Source organism: Pteropus medius, unplaced genomic scaffold, assembly GCF_902729225.1.
Source record: "Pteropus medius unplaced genomic scaffold, Ma_sr-lr_union100, whole genome shotgun sequence".
Taxonomy (NCBI): domain Eukaryota; kingdom Metazoa; phylum Chordata; class Mammalia; order Chiroptera; family Pteropodidae; genus Pteropus; species Pteropus medius.
Window position 1 is genome coordinate 8,154,135 of NW_024349222.1, and position 14,466 is coordinate 8,168,600.

Consider the following 14,466-nt stretch of genomic DNA (forward strand, 5'->3'; position numbering starts at 1 on the left):
AAAGCTTGATAAATTTAGAAGACTGATTTATAACAGGACTTGGTTGCCATGCTAAGGAGTTTGGGGTTTTATCTTAGAAACGTGAGAGATCTTCCGGAACCATTACAAAGGGATGACGTGATTAGGATTTATTTGAGAAATATCACCCTGGTTCAGAGAATGAATACAGGAGAATCAGTCCAGTGTGAGGGTGACGACTTCGACAGCTTTTGCAAAAACTAAGGTGAGAAATGATTGAAGATAATGAAAGAAATGACAAAGGGAGTGAATATTGGGGAAACAATTAGAGAGAGATACTGAATGGTGGCAGATGGACTGAAAGGTTTGCAAGAGAAGGAAGAATTGAGGATGACCTATTTCACTAAAAGTCATAATGTCTCTATAACCATTCTCTCATGCTTATGGATACATTAACTTCCTTTCAATTTAATTTGACTCCATTATTTGAAATTGATGACCTTGTTGAACTTAACATGTTATTATTCTAACACTCTATTATTTATTTATTTATTTATTTATTTATTTATTTATTTATTTATTTATTTTTACGCCTACAGTACCTAGTCTTCCTAGGTGGTCTCCCATCCAAGTACCAACCAGGCCCGACCCTGCTTAGCTTCTGAGATCAGATGGGATTGGGCTTGTTCAGGATGGCATGGCCATAGACTATTCTAACACTTTAAAAAATAAAGAAGCTAATTAAAAATATTATATACTGTAAAATTTCCTATCATCATAACATTAAAAAAGTTTGTGAAATATAGCCAAATGAAGTATTTTTGAATAAGTTTATCTAGTCTCTGTAATAATATACCTAGAAGGTAATTTACAGTGGAATCTATTTTGTGTTTGTTGTGTCAGTTACAATGCAGTGGTTAAATGTGTATCAGATGGATACTAGACTTTGTAAGTCATATAAATGTCTAATCACTACCTGTATACTTGAAACTAATATAATATTGTATGTCAACTGTAATTGAAACATAAATTTTAAAAACTGTGAGACCTACAGAAGGAAAAGGCTGACTCTGGATTTGGCAGAATTTAGTATCAAAACCAACTCATTAAAATAAGAAGTGATCACATTTGGATTGATTTAACATTCAACTGGACTACAATCTTGTATGCTTTCCAGAATATGTCATATTTTACTCAAGATTAAACTTTAGCTGGTGCCAAAATTAAGGCAAAATAGCCAAATAAAAATTAATGCCAATTCAACATGATGGAAAAATTATTGAATAAATGAACAACTAGGAAACAAATTTGCCAAAAAATGATAACCCTTATCTAAAGGTACTAGAGAAAGGGAGAAGAACACAAACTACATATATGGCAAGAGGCAGTAGTTCTCAATCCTGGCTGCATCTGGAAATTTTTTCTAAAAGCCAGCACATTAACAAATATATACAGTAAAGCCAAGCTGGAGGAAATGTTTGTAATGCAAGGGACTTTTATTCAGAATATAAAAACCTGCTACAAATAAATGACAAAAAGATAAAAACTCAATTTTAAAGGGATGGACAACAACTTTGGATAATGCTCAAGAGAGGATGCATGAATAGTCAACAAGCACATAGAAATATTCACTTTAAAACCAAATGATATCATTTTATACCAACTAAAATGGTGAAAATGAAAGAGCAACCATGGCAGTCAACAAAAGAATTTGGAGTAACTGGATCACTCATGCATCGCTGGTGGAGTGTAAAGTGATACAACCATTTTGGAAAAGTGTGTGGCATTTCCTAATAAGGTTAAACCTTCACATATTCTGTACTCAAGAGCAATGAGTATATATACCCAGAGAAAGACATGCATGAGAAAGTTTTAGCAACATAATAGCTGGGAACAACAGAAATTCCCATTGATTGGAGAATGGGTACACAAATAATGATATATTCATACAATGGAATACTATTTAACAATAAAAAGAGAATAAGCAAGAATGCAACAATACAGATAAATATAAATTACTAAAATGAAAGAAGCAGACACAAGAGAGTATATACTGCATGATGCCATCTATATGAAGTTTAAGACTAGGCAAAACTAATCTGTGGTGAAAAAATCAGAGTTATGATTGGTTATGGAGAAAGGGGGTTTATCGGAAGGGGCAATCATAAGGCTTTCGGCTATGACACAATTATATATTGTTTGGGGTGGTAGTTACATGGATATATATACTTACTGAATTATATTGACCAGTGTATGTCACTGTGTATAAATTTATCTCAATGGAAAAAAAACTAAGGCATAGCTTAGACACATTTCAGATATAGATGAATGAATAAAGTACATAATATCACTTTTTTTTCAAATAGGAACCTCATCATCATCATCAACAACAACAGCCACAACAACAAAAATCCCAATGCTCAGGCTTTACTTTAAATCAATTAAATCAGAATTCTTGGAAGTGGGACCCAGGCATTGGTATTTTCTAAAAAGCTCTCCTGATGATTCTAACGTGCAGCCAGAGTTGAGAACTAATGGCATGATGTAATGTATTTGAAACCAACTTAAATAGACCAATAGCTAGATAATTAGTAGACTATATATCATTTAATAAATTAATATAATTTCTGTTATGGACTGAATGTATGTGTTCCCCAAAATTCATATGTTGAAACCCTACCCCCTAATTTGACTGGTTTGGAGATAGGGCCTGTGAGGAGGTGATATAGATTAAATGAGGTCATAAGACTGGAGTCCTAATCTGAGATGGCTGGTGCCTTTATAAGAAAAGAAAGACACCATGATACTCTCTTCATCATGTGAGGACACAGAGAGAAGGTGATCTTCTCAAGCCAAAAAGAGAGCTCTCACCAGAAACTGAATTGGCTGGCATGTTGATCTTGGACTTTTCAACCTCTAGAACTGTGAGACAGTACGTTTCCGTGGTTTAAACCACCCAGTCCACAGTATTTTGTTATGACAGCCCAAGCAGATTAATAAAATTGCCATGCTTGAAAATGAAGATTTGAATTGCCAAATTAGCAAACAAATCAATGTTAACGATATTTGATTTTATATATCATGCTGGAGCATAATTTCTACTCACCAAATAAAAGAAATTTGATTTTGCATTGCAACCTAGGTTCTGATTCATCAACTTTAATTTCTAAGTAGTTTATGACCAGAGGATTTTAACTGAATAATAAAGCACATCATTTTAAATATACTCAGGTGCAGTTGGCATTTAAAATTCAGCTGCATTCACAGGTTTCTCCTGAATTCAACTGGTCTTTTCTGAATTCAATAGAAACATGTTCAGTATTATAAGATAACAATAATTTATTTGTTAAATATAATTTCATCAGTAATAACACAAACCAAACAGTTTTCCTCTTTGGAAGAAAATTAATTTTTATGGAAGTTGAAAGCTTGGTTTCACTTTTCTTTTTAATATGGAAATCTACCAAAACCTCATCTTCATTTCTTGTCAATAAATCAAATGCCAATTAAGATTGAGACTTATAGTGTATTTGGTTTCTTTGCTTTAATAGTTTTTTAATGTCAGTAGAATTTTCTAATTCTTTGGACTGCGAATTAATATAAGGTAATCATATAGTCATGATTACTGGTAGGTACATTTCAGTGAAAAAATTTATGTTTTTATACTATTGGCTTATGTGGAAAAATTTGCAATGCTACCAACTTACATCTGGAATGTCTAATATGTCATCAGTGTCAAAACTGAGTTGAGAAATGCAATAGAATTATTTAAAAATCAATATAATTTCATATACTTTTCAGAAGGGTCTCAAATTTCAAGGAACACAAACAGCACTTAAAATGTTGCATTTGGACAGAATAGAAAGCTTAAAGTCACTCCTCATCTGAAAATTTAAAAATGTTTGGAGTTTTATTTTTATGGTATTTATTAATGTATATAATATTTTTTACATGGAGCATCTTATATATACAAGAAACCATCCCAAATGTTTCAGAAAATTTTAAAGATGAAGTAGACCTCTAGTGGGTGTGTTGTGTCTGGAAATAAGACATATACAAGTAGCAGGAATATTATTTTATGATTTAGTTAACAGAAAGAATTATGTGAGTTTAAAGGAAGAAGAAATTCCTTCCAGGTGAGAGAATCGGGAAAGATTTCTTTGTGGAAAAGAGAGAATTTGAGCGTAGAGATTAACTAGGATATAATTTAGACACTATGTTTCATAGCGAGCGATTGAAGTTGCTCACTGCCAATAGCCTTTCCCTACCTTGACACACCAGCTCTTCTGTGTCTTGTCATCCTCTGGATAGACTGTCTACTTCTAAAATATCTTCACATCTAATACTCTGTCTTCTGGCCACAACCTCCAATTCATCCAGTGAGCTTCTGCCTTCGTTTTCATCACTTTTTACTGTCATTAATATCTCGTTTCTTAATGCAATAACTTTGGAGCTGAAAGATCTGAAGTCAAGTCCAAGCTCCACCACCCCAATAGCTGGAAGACTCTGCTAAGTTATTTATCTATTCTAACCCTTGGCCTCCTCATTTGAAAAGCAGTGTTATTGATAGTTTTCATCTTGTAGGACATGAGCATATTCAATTAGATAACGTACAAAAAGATTGTAACTCAGTGCCTGCGTTAAATAAAGGTGCAAAAATGGCTTTTGTGTGTTAAAATTTTTATTGCTATTTATCTCACTATCAATGCTAAGGATTATAATCACATTTATTTCTTTAGTCCATTTCTCTCTCCTTGTCCAGATCATCTTTTCAACTGCTGCTGATTCATCCTTTTCACCTTGAATTCCAATAATGGCTAGTATTCATTCAGTCAGTCAACAGTATTTATTGAGTATCTACTATGTACCAGTGTTATGCACTGGAGCTATGTTGAGTAAATCAAGGAAATAGTCTAGGGGAGATGCAGCCATACAGTCAATATAACATCATGTGATACATATAGAGGTAAGTTCACAGGAGGGGGTTAAGTACCCAGTCTTGGGAATGCAAATCAGGGTTTCTAACTTTAACCCCATTCTGGCCCCTAGCACCACATCTGGCACATATTAAGTGCATAATTAACATTTATTGCATTAAGCGGCATCAAAGCTGGAATTGAAGGAGGAAAAAGTATTACCAGGAAAAGGAATTTGGAGATACAAGAATTGTTTTCTAAGACTAATAAGTATACAGAAGCGTATGGACTAAAGAGTGCCTGGGGTGGTCTTGAGGCAAGGATTTTAGAGTGGCTAGAGCAGGGCTCATTGTATGAGCTCAGTAAATATTAGTGTCCATCCCATATTACAAAGCAACTTTACATACATTGTCTTTTTTAGTTCTCTAACAATCATTTAAATTCACTTGCTAGGCTTAATTACCCCTATTTTACAGATTAGGAAACTGAGGCTCAGAGAGATTAAATAATTTACAAAGTCCCACGGCCTGAGTCAACTTCATGGGCATGCAATCTTTGCAGTCACATAAGCATCCATCACGAACTTGATTTAATACATTGCCGACGCTGTCTTGAAAATCATAGAAATTTTATCTTTGAATTTGTTATTTTGTGAGTAGAGAACTAGACAATGAGTGTATGTGTTAACAGATGAGATAGGGGCAATATGTGTGTATACTGTTCCTTGCTACCCCATGAAAATCCTGGTGTGAGATGAAGTTTAATAAAACTTCAAGCAAGTACAAGATAAACATGTTATAGCTATGACTAAGTAAGCTTTTTGACCAGAATTTTCTTTGAATGCAAAAATAAATAAATAAATGATAATAATCAATGATGTTCTAAGAAACATGAACAACCAAGGAAATTCATCATATTAAATGACCAAGACATTTGTTGCTGCGTTGGCTTATGAAACCTCACAGATGAGTCCCTTCTACAGAATGCCTTTGGCCAAGCGGACTGCTTCCCTCAATTTAGGACAATTCTGAAAGTCATCTTAACGCGGTGCTCCCCAGACCTTTATTCCTACTGAATGGCAGCTCAGCTCCTCCCTCTTCCCAGTTCTGTTTCCTTCACTCTTTCATGAGTGTTATTCCCCAGGACACCTCCAATAAACTTCCAGCCCCCAAATTTCTGTTTTGGAGTTTCCTTTTCATGAAATCCTAGGACATCAACATAGTGAACATTGAATGTTGACAATTGTGTCCTGCATTTTTCACATCAACAATTTACAGTGTCTAAAGTCACAAAATGTTTAGTTCTCTGCTTTACCTTCACCGTAGCCAGAGCTGCAGTTACCTTTACTTCTTTCCCTACCCAATGAGATTCTGTTCTTTCAGTGTTTCACTGTGTGGAGGCTATTTCCGTATACTTGCTAAACTAGAGAAACCACAATTCCTAAGCAAGCCATGAACCCCCATTAGACCTACTTTAGAAGGAAGTTCTTGCTCTTGTAAACATTTTTCTTGCTCAAGAGGAGATGTCAAAAAGCCAGAACTTTAGGGTTGCTTCTGTTATCTTTTACCTTAAAATATTTTGCGGTTAGATTTACTCTGAAGCATTTAACTTGAACTTTCTAAACTGTCATTTAAATGACTATTCCTTAATGCAGACTTATTAAAGTGCAGGTTAGCTATAAAAATCATTTTTACTCATAGTCTTTTAATTAAAATAAAACACTAAATACCTAAATGTCCCAGGCACAAGTTGGTACTGCCCCAGAACAAGTCTGCTGTATATAATGGCATCTCTCATGAGTCAGTGTATATTCTGTAACTCATTTTGGAAGCATTTGGTTGACTCAACCCTAAATTTGGCTAGTAGAATTAGGAAGATAAAAATATAATAGCTTCTGAGTCATCAGCCCATGGGTAAATATATTTTATAATGAAGAAAAAACTGCCCATATAGAGGCCATTTGATCATTTTTAAGCCTTGTAGTTTTCTCAAAAGGTCCAGATCAGTTCTTGGGTATTGATAATTAGCAGAGGGTAAGCATAATACAAATTTAAAGAGCGAGCATCCTTTATTTTGATTTGATAATGAACAACACCCTTCCTTCTCTTTTTCCCTGCTCACTTCCACCATGCACATGCACATGGATATACCACTAAACTCTATTCTTCAATGTTATCTTACAAAAAAAAAAAACTAAATTTGGGTACAAAATCAAACAATAAAAAACCCATCTCATACCAAAAGACAACTCTGCATGCCCAAAGTAAAATCGGAACAATTGTTTATAACATGGTGATCCACTATTACATGTCTTCCTGAGTGTACAGTTGGCAGCTGTGCTGAGATAGTCATTCTTGTTGCACATAAATACATGTGGCTTGTGGTCATTTAAAGAGCCCCTTGGACTCTCAGCCACAACAGGAACCCCTAAGGCCCAGGGTCATTCCATTCAGACTTTGGCTAGGAAGAGACCAAGGCAGCTCCAAGGGCATTCTATGTACTTTACTAAATTAACTCCCAAATCACCCCTTCATTTATAGGAGACCAAACAAAAACCCCTTCAGATCTTAAAGGAGCAGGCCAATTATGAGAAAATAGGGTCAGTGGGGAGCCCTGGAATCACATCAAGGGGGCAGCTACTGCTCAGTATTGTGGTCACAATGTGGTAATATACATCTAGTGTTGCCAAATATTATATTTTTTCTAAAGGAATTAAAGTCAACATTCTTACATAAAATATCATACTTTTTAAATGTTAGCAGCTAATTAATTTTTTAAACCAATGGACTGACTAATAGAACACATCTATATCGAGTCTTCACCACGACTACCAGTATGTCCTCATCACCTCTCTGACCTTCCTACAGCTCTCCATTCACTCTATCACTCACTCCCTGACTCATTCTGTCCAGCTGTTCCTTGAATGGGCAATGCCTTCTTCTGTCTCACAGCCTTTACACCAGCACTTTCCTCACCTGAACGGTCCTTTCCTTAAGAAGTCACATAACTCACCCTCCACTTCCTTCAGGTATTGTTTTAAATGTCCCTTTCTCAGTGAGACTTTCCCTGGTCACCCTATTTGAAATTACACCCTGTCCCCACATTCCCTATGTATTTTTCCCGCTTGATTTTACTAAAAACAATTTATTACCATCTAACATATATGTATTTATTTCTTTGACTTTTTTTTTCTGTCTCTTCCTACAGTAGAATGCAAGCTTCTTGAAGGCAGACATTTTGGTTTATTTTGCTCATGACTGTATTCCTAGTGCCTACAACAGAGTCTGGCACATAGTAGGAACTTGATACATGGTTTTTGAATGAATTAATTAATAACGAACATATGAATCTATAGGCCATCTTTGGTCTGTGGCCTGGGATTCCCACTGGTGACTTCTAATTTATACTGAAAATCTCATATGGCACAACACACACAAAAAAGGACACATGATGACGTTTGGGCAGTGAACATTTAAACTCTTATTTTCTGAGAAAGTCGTCAAACGTTGTCATTCGCAATCTCACAGAACAATTCTGTCAGTTATAGTGTGCTTCACATGCAAAAGCATATCCAACAATGTCAAGCTTATTAATCTCATATTTTATTCACTCCATTTTGATTAGATGCATACCCAACAATGACAAAGTTTAGAGTTTAAGCTATTCAGAATAAGTCACCTTACCCACAGTGTCGAACTTCAAGTAAGTAGTGTCTAAAAGTAAGCATAGTTTCTTTGCTGGTTGGGAAATGAAAATAAAACAAAGATAAAGAGACACGAGAGAACAAAGAGTAAGCCTAATCTTTGTGAACAAAGGAAGTTAATTCACAAAGATGACATTTTCTCTCCAAGTCTTATCTTGCCTCTTCACTCTGACCTAAATGATTCAAAATTTTGGATACTATTGTTAAGAACTCAGCTCATTTTTATATTTCTTTTCTTCTACTTTTTGCTCAGAGAAAGTTCAGAAAGGGCTTACTAAATTAAAAAAATAAAATTCAGGTTGTGTGTGTTTGTTTATATTCTCTGATCTAAGGAAAGACTAAACAATCGGAACTCTTAAATCTAAATAAAATCAATATCCAAGATAGGATGAAGGGCATAGGGTAGATAAATATATATTTAAATAAAAATATACCAGAGATGCCTTCGAATTTTTTTTTTTTTAGCAGTCCATACAGTTTATTCAGCCATATAAGAGGAGAGAACCTTCATCATGATAGACATAAGGCAGATACGGGATACATTTCTTATACAGACTAATAACTACCTTTAGGTTTTACAATATGTCGCAGGCATGATTTGTTGCATACAACAACCATTCATTCCTTGAAATATTTTTAATAGAAGCTAATAAATGAAATATACTTTATAACTGGGCAGTAAATTTTGTAGTTCATTGCCACAAGAAATAGTATACAATGAAAATACAAAAACCTTGAAAAGGACGAATTTCTAGATGGAAGTGCAAGGAAGCTCCATCGAGTATCTTGGCTGCCTACAGTGCCAAAGTGGGTGATTAGCAAGAGGGCTCTCAAAAGTTACCGGCAAAACTTCAGGTCTGCTTTCTGCCAGAGATACTGTGCCTCTTGCTACTACAAGAGCAATAATGGTGACTTCTCTTTCACCTCCCAAATCTCATGTGAGTGTCTCTCACTCCACTGGTCAAGGAAATGTAGTCTTCCAGCTTCCAGGGAGAGTGCAGAAGGCAGCAGGAGGTGTGCCAAGATACCAACAGATGATCTGGCCCAAAGTTGAAACCAGTAGCAAAGGCAGTGCTTTTCTTCTGCTTTCTACAGTCAAACTAGATCCATCCAGACTGGGCCAGATGGCTCCAATGTGACCCAGGATTTGAATCTTCTGTTCTAATGAAAGAACCAGACATTCCCGGAGCCATCAATGGGTTTAACGATCTTTTCTTTGTGGCATTTTCATTCTATAAGTAAGACAATCACACAAATGTGCTAGAGTTGCCTTTTTACTAAAATTAATTGATTCCTTTAAATAGTTAATTCTGCCGAATGGTCCTGCTGTATATGGACACCTCTCAATTGGCATCCACACTAAGAATGGGGAACGGTGGGGAAAGATTTTAGAAATGAGGAGAGAACTAGCTTATTTACATGAGGCAGACTGAAGTCTTACCAGGCTGAGACCAAATTCATTTTAGCAAAACTTATAATTGCAATATAGACTAACAATTTCCTCTCCTGCAACCCTGAAGCCTTCCTGTCCCGTGACTCAGTTTCCTACATGAAGGAACTGTTGTCGTAGTTGTCAGGGTAGTCAGAGAAAGGAAACGCTTGCTCACCTTTGCTGTGTTTGGAATAACCACTCCACATCAAAGGGGTGACTCACTCTGCACACTTGCCAGCCCTGAGCTTGCTTCCTACCTCCCACCACCCCTTGCCGGCTGTGCCGTTCTTGGCTGGAGAGGCCTTCCACCAGCAAGCCCAGGTCTGTGGAGCCTGGCACACTCGCCTCCCTGTATGACGAGGCTTCCTGAGGTGGGTTGTTCTGCAGGTTGGGACCTGAAGGTGACCACCAATTTGCCTGACCTACAAAGTGTATAATTCATAGACAAGAAACTGGGTTTCTAACTCTGCTCCTAAGAGAGCACAAAGGGAAATGGAATCATTGTCTTTTCCTACTCCTTTTAACAGTAAACACGTAACCTGAAAAGGTATGAGTACCCATTTTCATTGGTTTTAGAGAAACATGTTGCTGCTGGAAACTCCAGAAGATATCAGTGAGCTCAGCAGTATTTATTACAGTGTGGGGCAGAAAAAGGGTGCTCAGAAAAGATTTGTTCCTGGTGGATATGCCTTTATTAGGGTAAATAACTGCACTTTAGAGATTCTTAGAAAGGAAGAATCCATACTTTCATTAATAAAATCCACTACCAGATTCAATACTAAGGAGAATGTGGTTATGGAAAAATAAAGGACTTTGGAATGAATAGAAATAGGTTTGAGATTAGGAACTCTGGGCAAATCCCTTAAAATCTTATCAAATAAATGTAGCATGGTGCTAAAGGAATTTGGACTCAGATTGGTCTGTGCTAACACCTACCAGCCACATGACTAGTAGTGATTTACTTCTTTAACCTTCTATTTCTTCATGTAATAAATAGAGTAACAATGAAATTTTCTTCTTAAGCTTTTTGCAAGGATTAAACAAGATAATACGAGCCATGTTCTAAAAACAGAGCCTGAGACACATTAGCATTCAATACATTTTAGTTTTTCCCAGAACCTGTTTCCTAACTTGGAAAAAGGGAAGAATAAAACACATCATACTCTGCTGCAAAGGGATATTAGAGATCAGATGAAACAAATGGAGAAAGTGCTTCCCAAATATGATTTATTAGCATTATCTAACTCCCTCTTAGCAATGAGCCCAGGCCTTTTTCCATTTTCTGATCATGGGCTTGCTACTGTTAACTTTTGACATAGTACTTGGCAATTTGCATGTAGATTTAACAGACCAGTACTCAGAATGTCTATAGTATATGATTCCTTCCATTGATAATGAGTATGACAACCTGCATGTGTTTAGGGAGCATTATCCACAGATATTTTGCCATTGAATGCTCACATTGCCAGCTTTCCCCATGCTAGAATGTTTAGGGGAACTGAAGTCTACTATGGTGGTATGGCTCAATCCATGTTTAGATGGTCCCAAGACAGGCACTTATTAAAACCCTATCCTTCCGGGACTGTACTGGTGGCAGAATGACCTGCCTGTGTTAGAGCAAAGCTCCTCTTGACCCACCTTGTCTTTCAGGCAGCCAGATAGCCTTTTCTGGCCTGTTCTGCTAGATAAAAATGCTCTGGGAGATTTGGAGAAGAATTGGTGTGAATGGGTTTATATATTACCCAGATGGCCTCATTATTACTCATAGTCAATTGGAAAATTTCCAACCTTTTCTACTTGATCCTAACAACCTAAGGGATTTCAACTGACATCTGCTCTCAAAGCCCATCTGGAAAGAGCATATATGAATCGTATTAGATTTCATTCAACAGACTTTAAGTGGGAACCATTAGTAACAAGGGAGTGGTGTAGCATAGAAGAAAGTCCTTCTGGCTTCAGAAAAAGATCAATTTAGGTTCAAATCCTAACTCTGCCAATTCTATTTGTATATCCCTGTGCATGTTAATTAACCTCAGAGCATCGCTTACTAATCTATGGAATAAAATAATGTCTCTTTACCATGTTGTAAGGAATAATAAAGATTTTTACACATAAGACACTCTAGTAATAATGTATTTGATAAATGGCAGCTATTATTAGTACTGTTTTCTTAATATGCTGAAATTTTCTAGCAAAAGGAAATGTTCAGAGAAATTGACCAGTTCTCCTTTAGATATCCTTATCACATATGGTTGCCGTATTAAATAGAGAAAATGGGTGAGAAAGTGCTTTGTAAAGCCACAAATATAAGGTTACTATGATTATTTTTGATAAAAGGCACTTGAGATCCAAGAAACACTATGGGAGAAGAAATGAAAGGAATTAGCTTAAGGCATAACTGAGGTTCATTTTTTACATACTAATATGTATAACTATGGCACTGTTAAAATAAATTCTGTTTGGCGGTGTTTATGTGTACCTGTGTAAAATGTGTGTGTGTGTGTGTGTGTGTGTGTGTGTGTGTGTGTGTGTGTGTGTAGGTTTTTATTTGGCCAAACAATTTTCACTTTATTGATTCTTAAAGAATAATTAGGACATAGGAAGAAGAAGAACAAAAGTAGATTTTACTCTTAATATCTTACTTAAAATTTTTCAGGAAAATTAACCACAACAACAGGAAGAATAATGAAGCTAAAAATGTCTTAAAATCACTAGCTGGATGTATCACACTGAAGATTTACAAGCCTTAGAAAATTGCTCACATTAATACCAAGTTATTCAATCTATTCTTTATCTCTGAGTAATGATTAACTTTTTAAGTTGAATTTCTTCACTAATCTGAAAAACCCACACTTATTTGGAGGGCATTTATTCTCAGTAAGCTGTCTTAATTAAAATTCCAGCATTAGAATTGGCTATGGCAACATAGGCAATGTGACAAGGAGGTTCATAGATTACTTGAGTAATTTGATCAGTAAAGATGGTTCAGTACATTGAGTTTTGTGGTAAGTTTTATTTGCCTGCCTTGCCTGGGTAATTACATCAAATTTCCACATCGCTTGGCTGTGTAGGCATAGTGAAGATTTTTAGCTCATGCCCAGCCAGTTGAGAAAGCCTGACTCGCATAATTGGTATTCTGCCTTTAAAACATCTATCTGTGAATGCTTTGCTGAATAATATGCTTGAACTTGTCTTGGTGTTACTTATGTGGGTTAATATTTGCCATCTATAACTGTGGTACTTTATGAGCCTACCTAAAAATATATCCTTCTTAAAGTTCTTCTCTCCCTTCTCTTTCTTCCTTGTTTCCTCCCTTCCTTTTCCTTACTTCCAAATCTTTTTCATGAAATCATACAACACCAGAATTTGGTGGAACCATAGCAATTGTAACTACTTTATGTTTCTAAAACTTCATTAGTTCCCATACCATGTTCATGGATTTTTACATACCTAGTTATTTAATTATTTTTAAATAGATGTGCTTAAAAAAAAACCAAACAACTATTTTTTTAAAGATGCATTTTAAAAAAACTATATTCAAGAATCATAGCTGTAGTATGCTGATTATACTTTCCTGATAAACAATCAAAGAAATACACAACAAATAGGGAAAGTGTATAAATGTACCACCTAAAATCATGTCATTCAGCTTTTGGGAAATACAGTTCTGGTCCAGCATTCAAATAAGAAAGCTGAGGCCCAGAGAATTAAAGAGATGTCTCCTAGAGGCACAGAGCCAGTTTCCTAGATGAACAAAGCTAATTGCTGAAACCATGCTTTTGGATATTCAAGTCCAGGCATTTCTTACTATACTACATCAACTTATGGTGTTAGTTACCTTAAGACAGGGCTGTAAGAATCACTAACTAAAATATTATAGAAAAACCATCAGTAGCAAAGCTATGAAAACAGCACATCTTCCTATTTATTTGTCCTTTAATAACCACCAAGAGACCACAGATGCTTCAGGACAGTGGTCCTCAAACAAGAGTACTCATATAAAAGTTTACAAAGACTTTCCAAGGACACGGATGGTGCTAAGGATTTTTTCAGAATCATACCTTTCCTGTGAATTCTTACCTAAGAAAGAGTCTATGGTTAAGACATCTCTACTTATAATTGCCCTTTTGCCACCTTACAGAAGAAAATCACATTTTTTATCTACTGCATTACCCTGAGTGAAGATACTTCAGCAGTGACACCAAATACATAGATACTTGAAAATACTGTACCATGCTGGTGTAAGCATAGAGGAGTGAAAGAATTTCATGTCTGGGTAACAGATCACAGATAATCTCTAATTCTTTGCTTCCCACAAAAATGAATAAAGACTAAACAAATTTTCAGTTGCTAAATCTATAAACTTAATTTTGTATAATCAACCAATATATAAATTTGGGCATAAAGTTGTTTAAAGTTCCAAGAATTAAGTGTCATAACTATAATATAAATCCTTC

General features: G+C 35.7%; 1 pseudogene; it reads right to left on the minus strand.

Annotated features, from left to right (window-relative positions):
- Positions 1–548: 548 nt before the first annotated feature.
- Positions 549–667, minus strand: LOC120617171 (uncharacterized; annotated as a pseudogene).
- Positions 668–14,466: the final 13,799 nt, after the last annotated feature.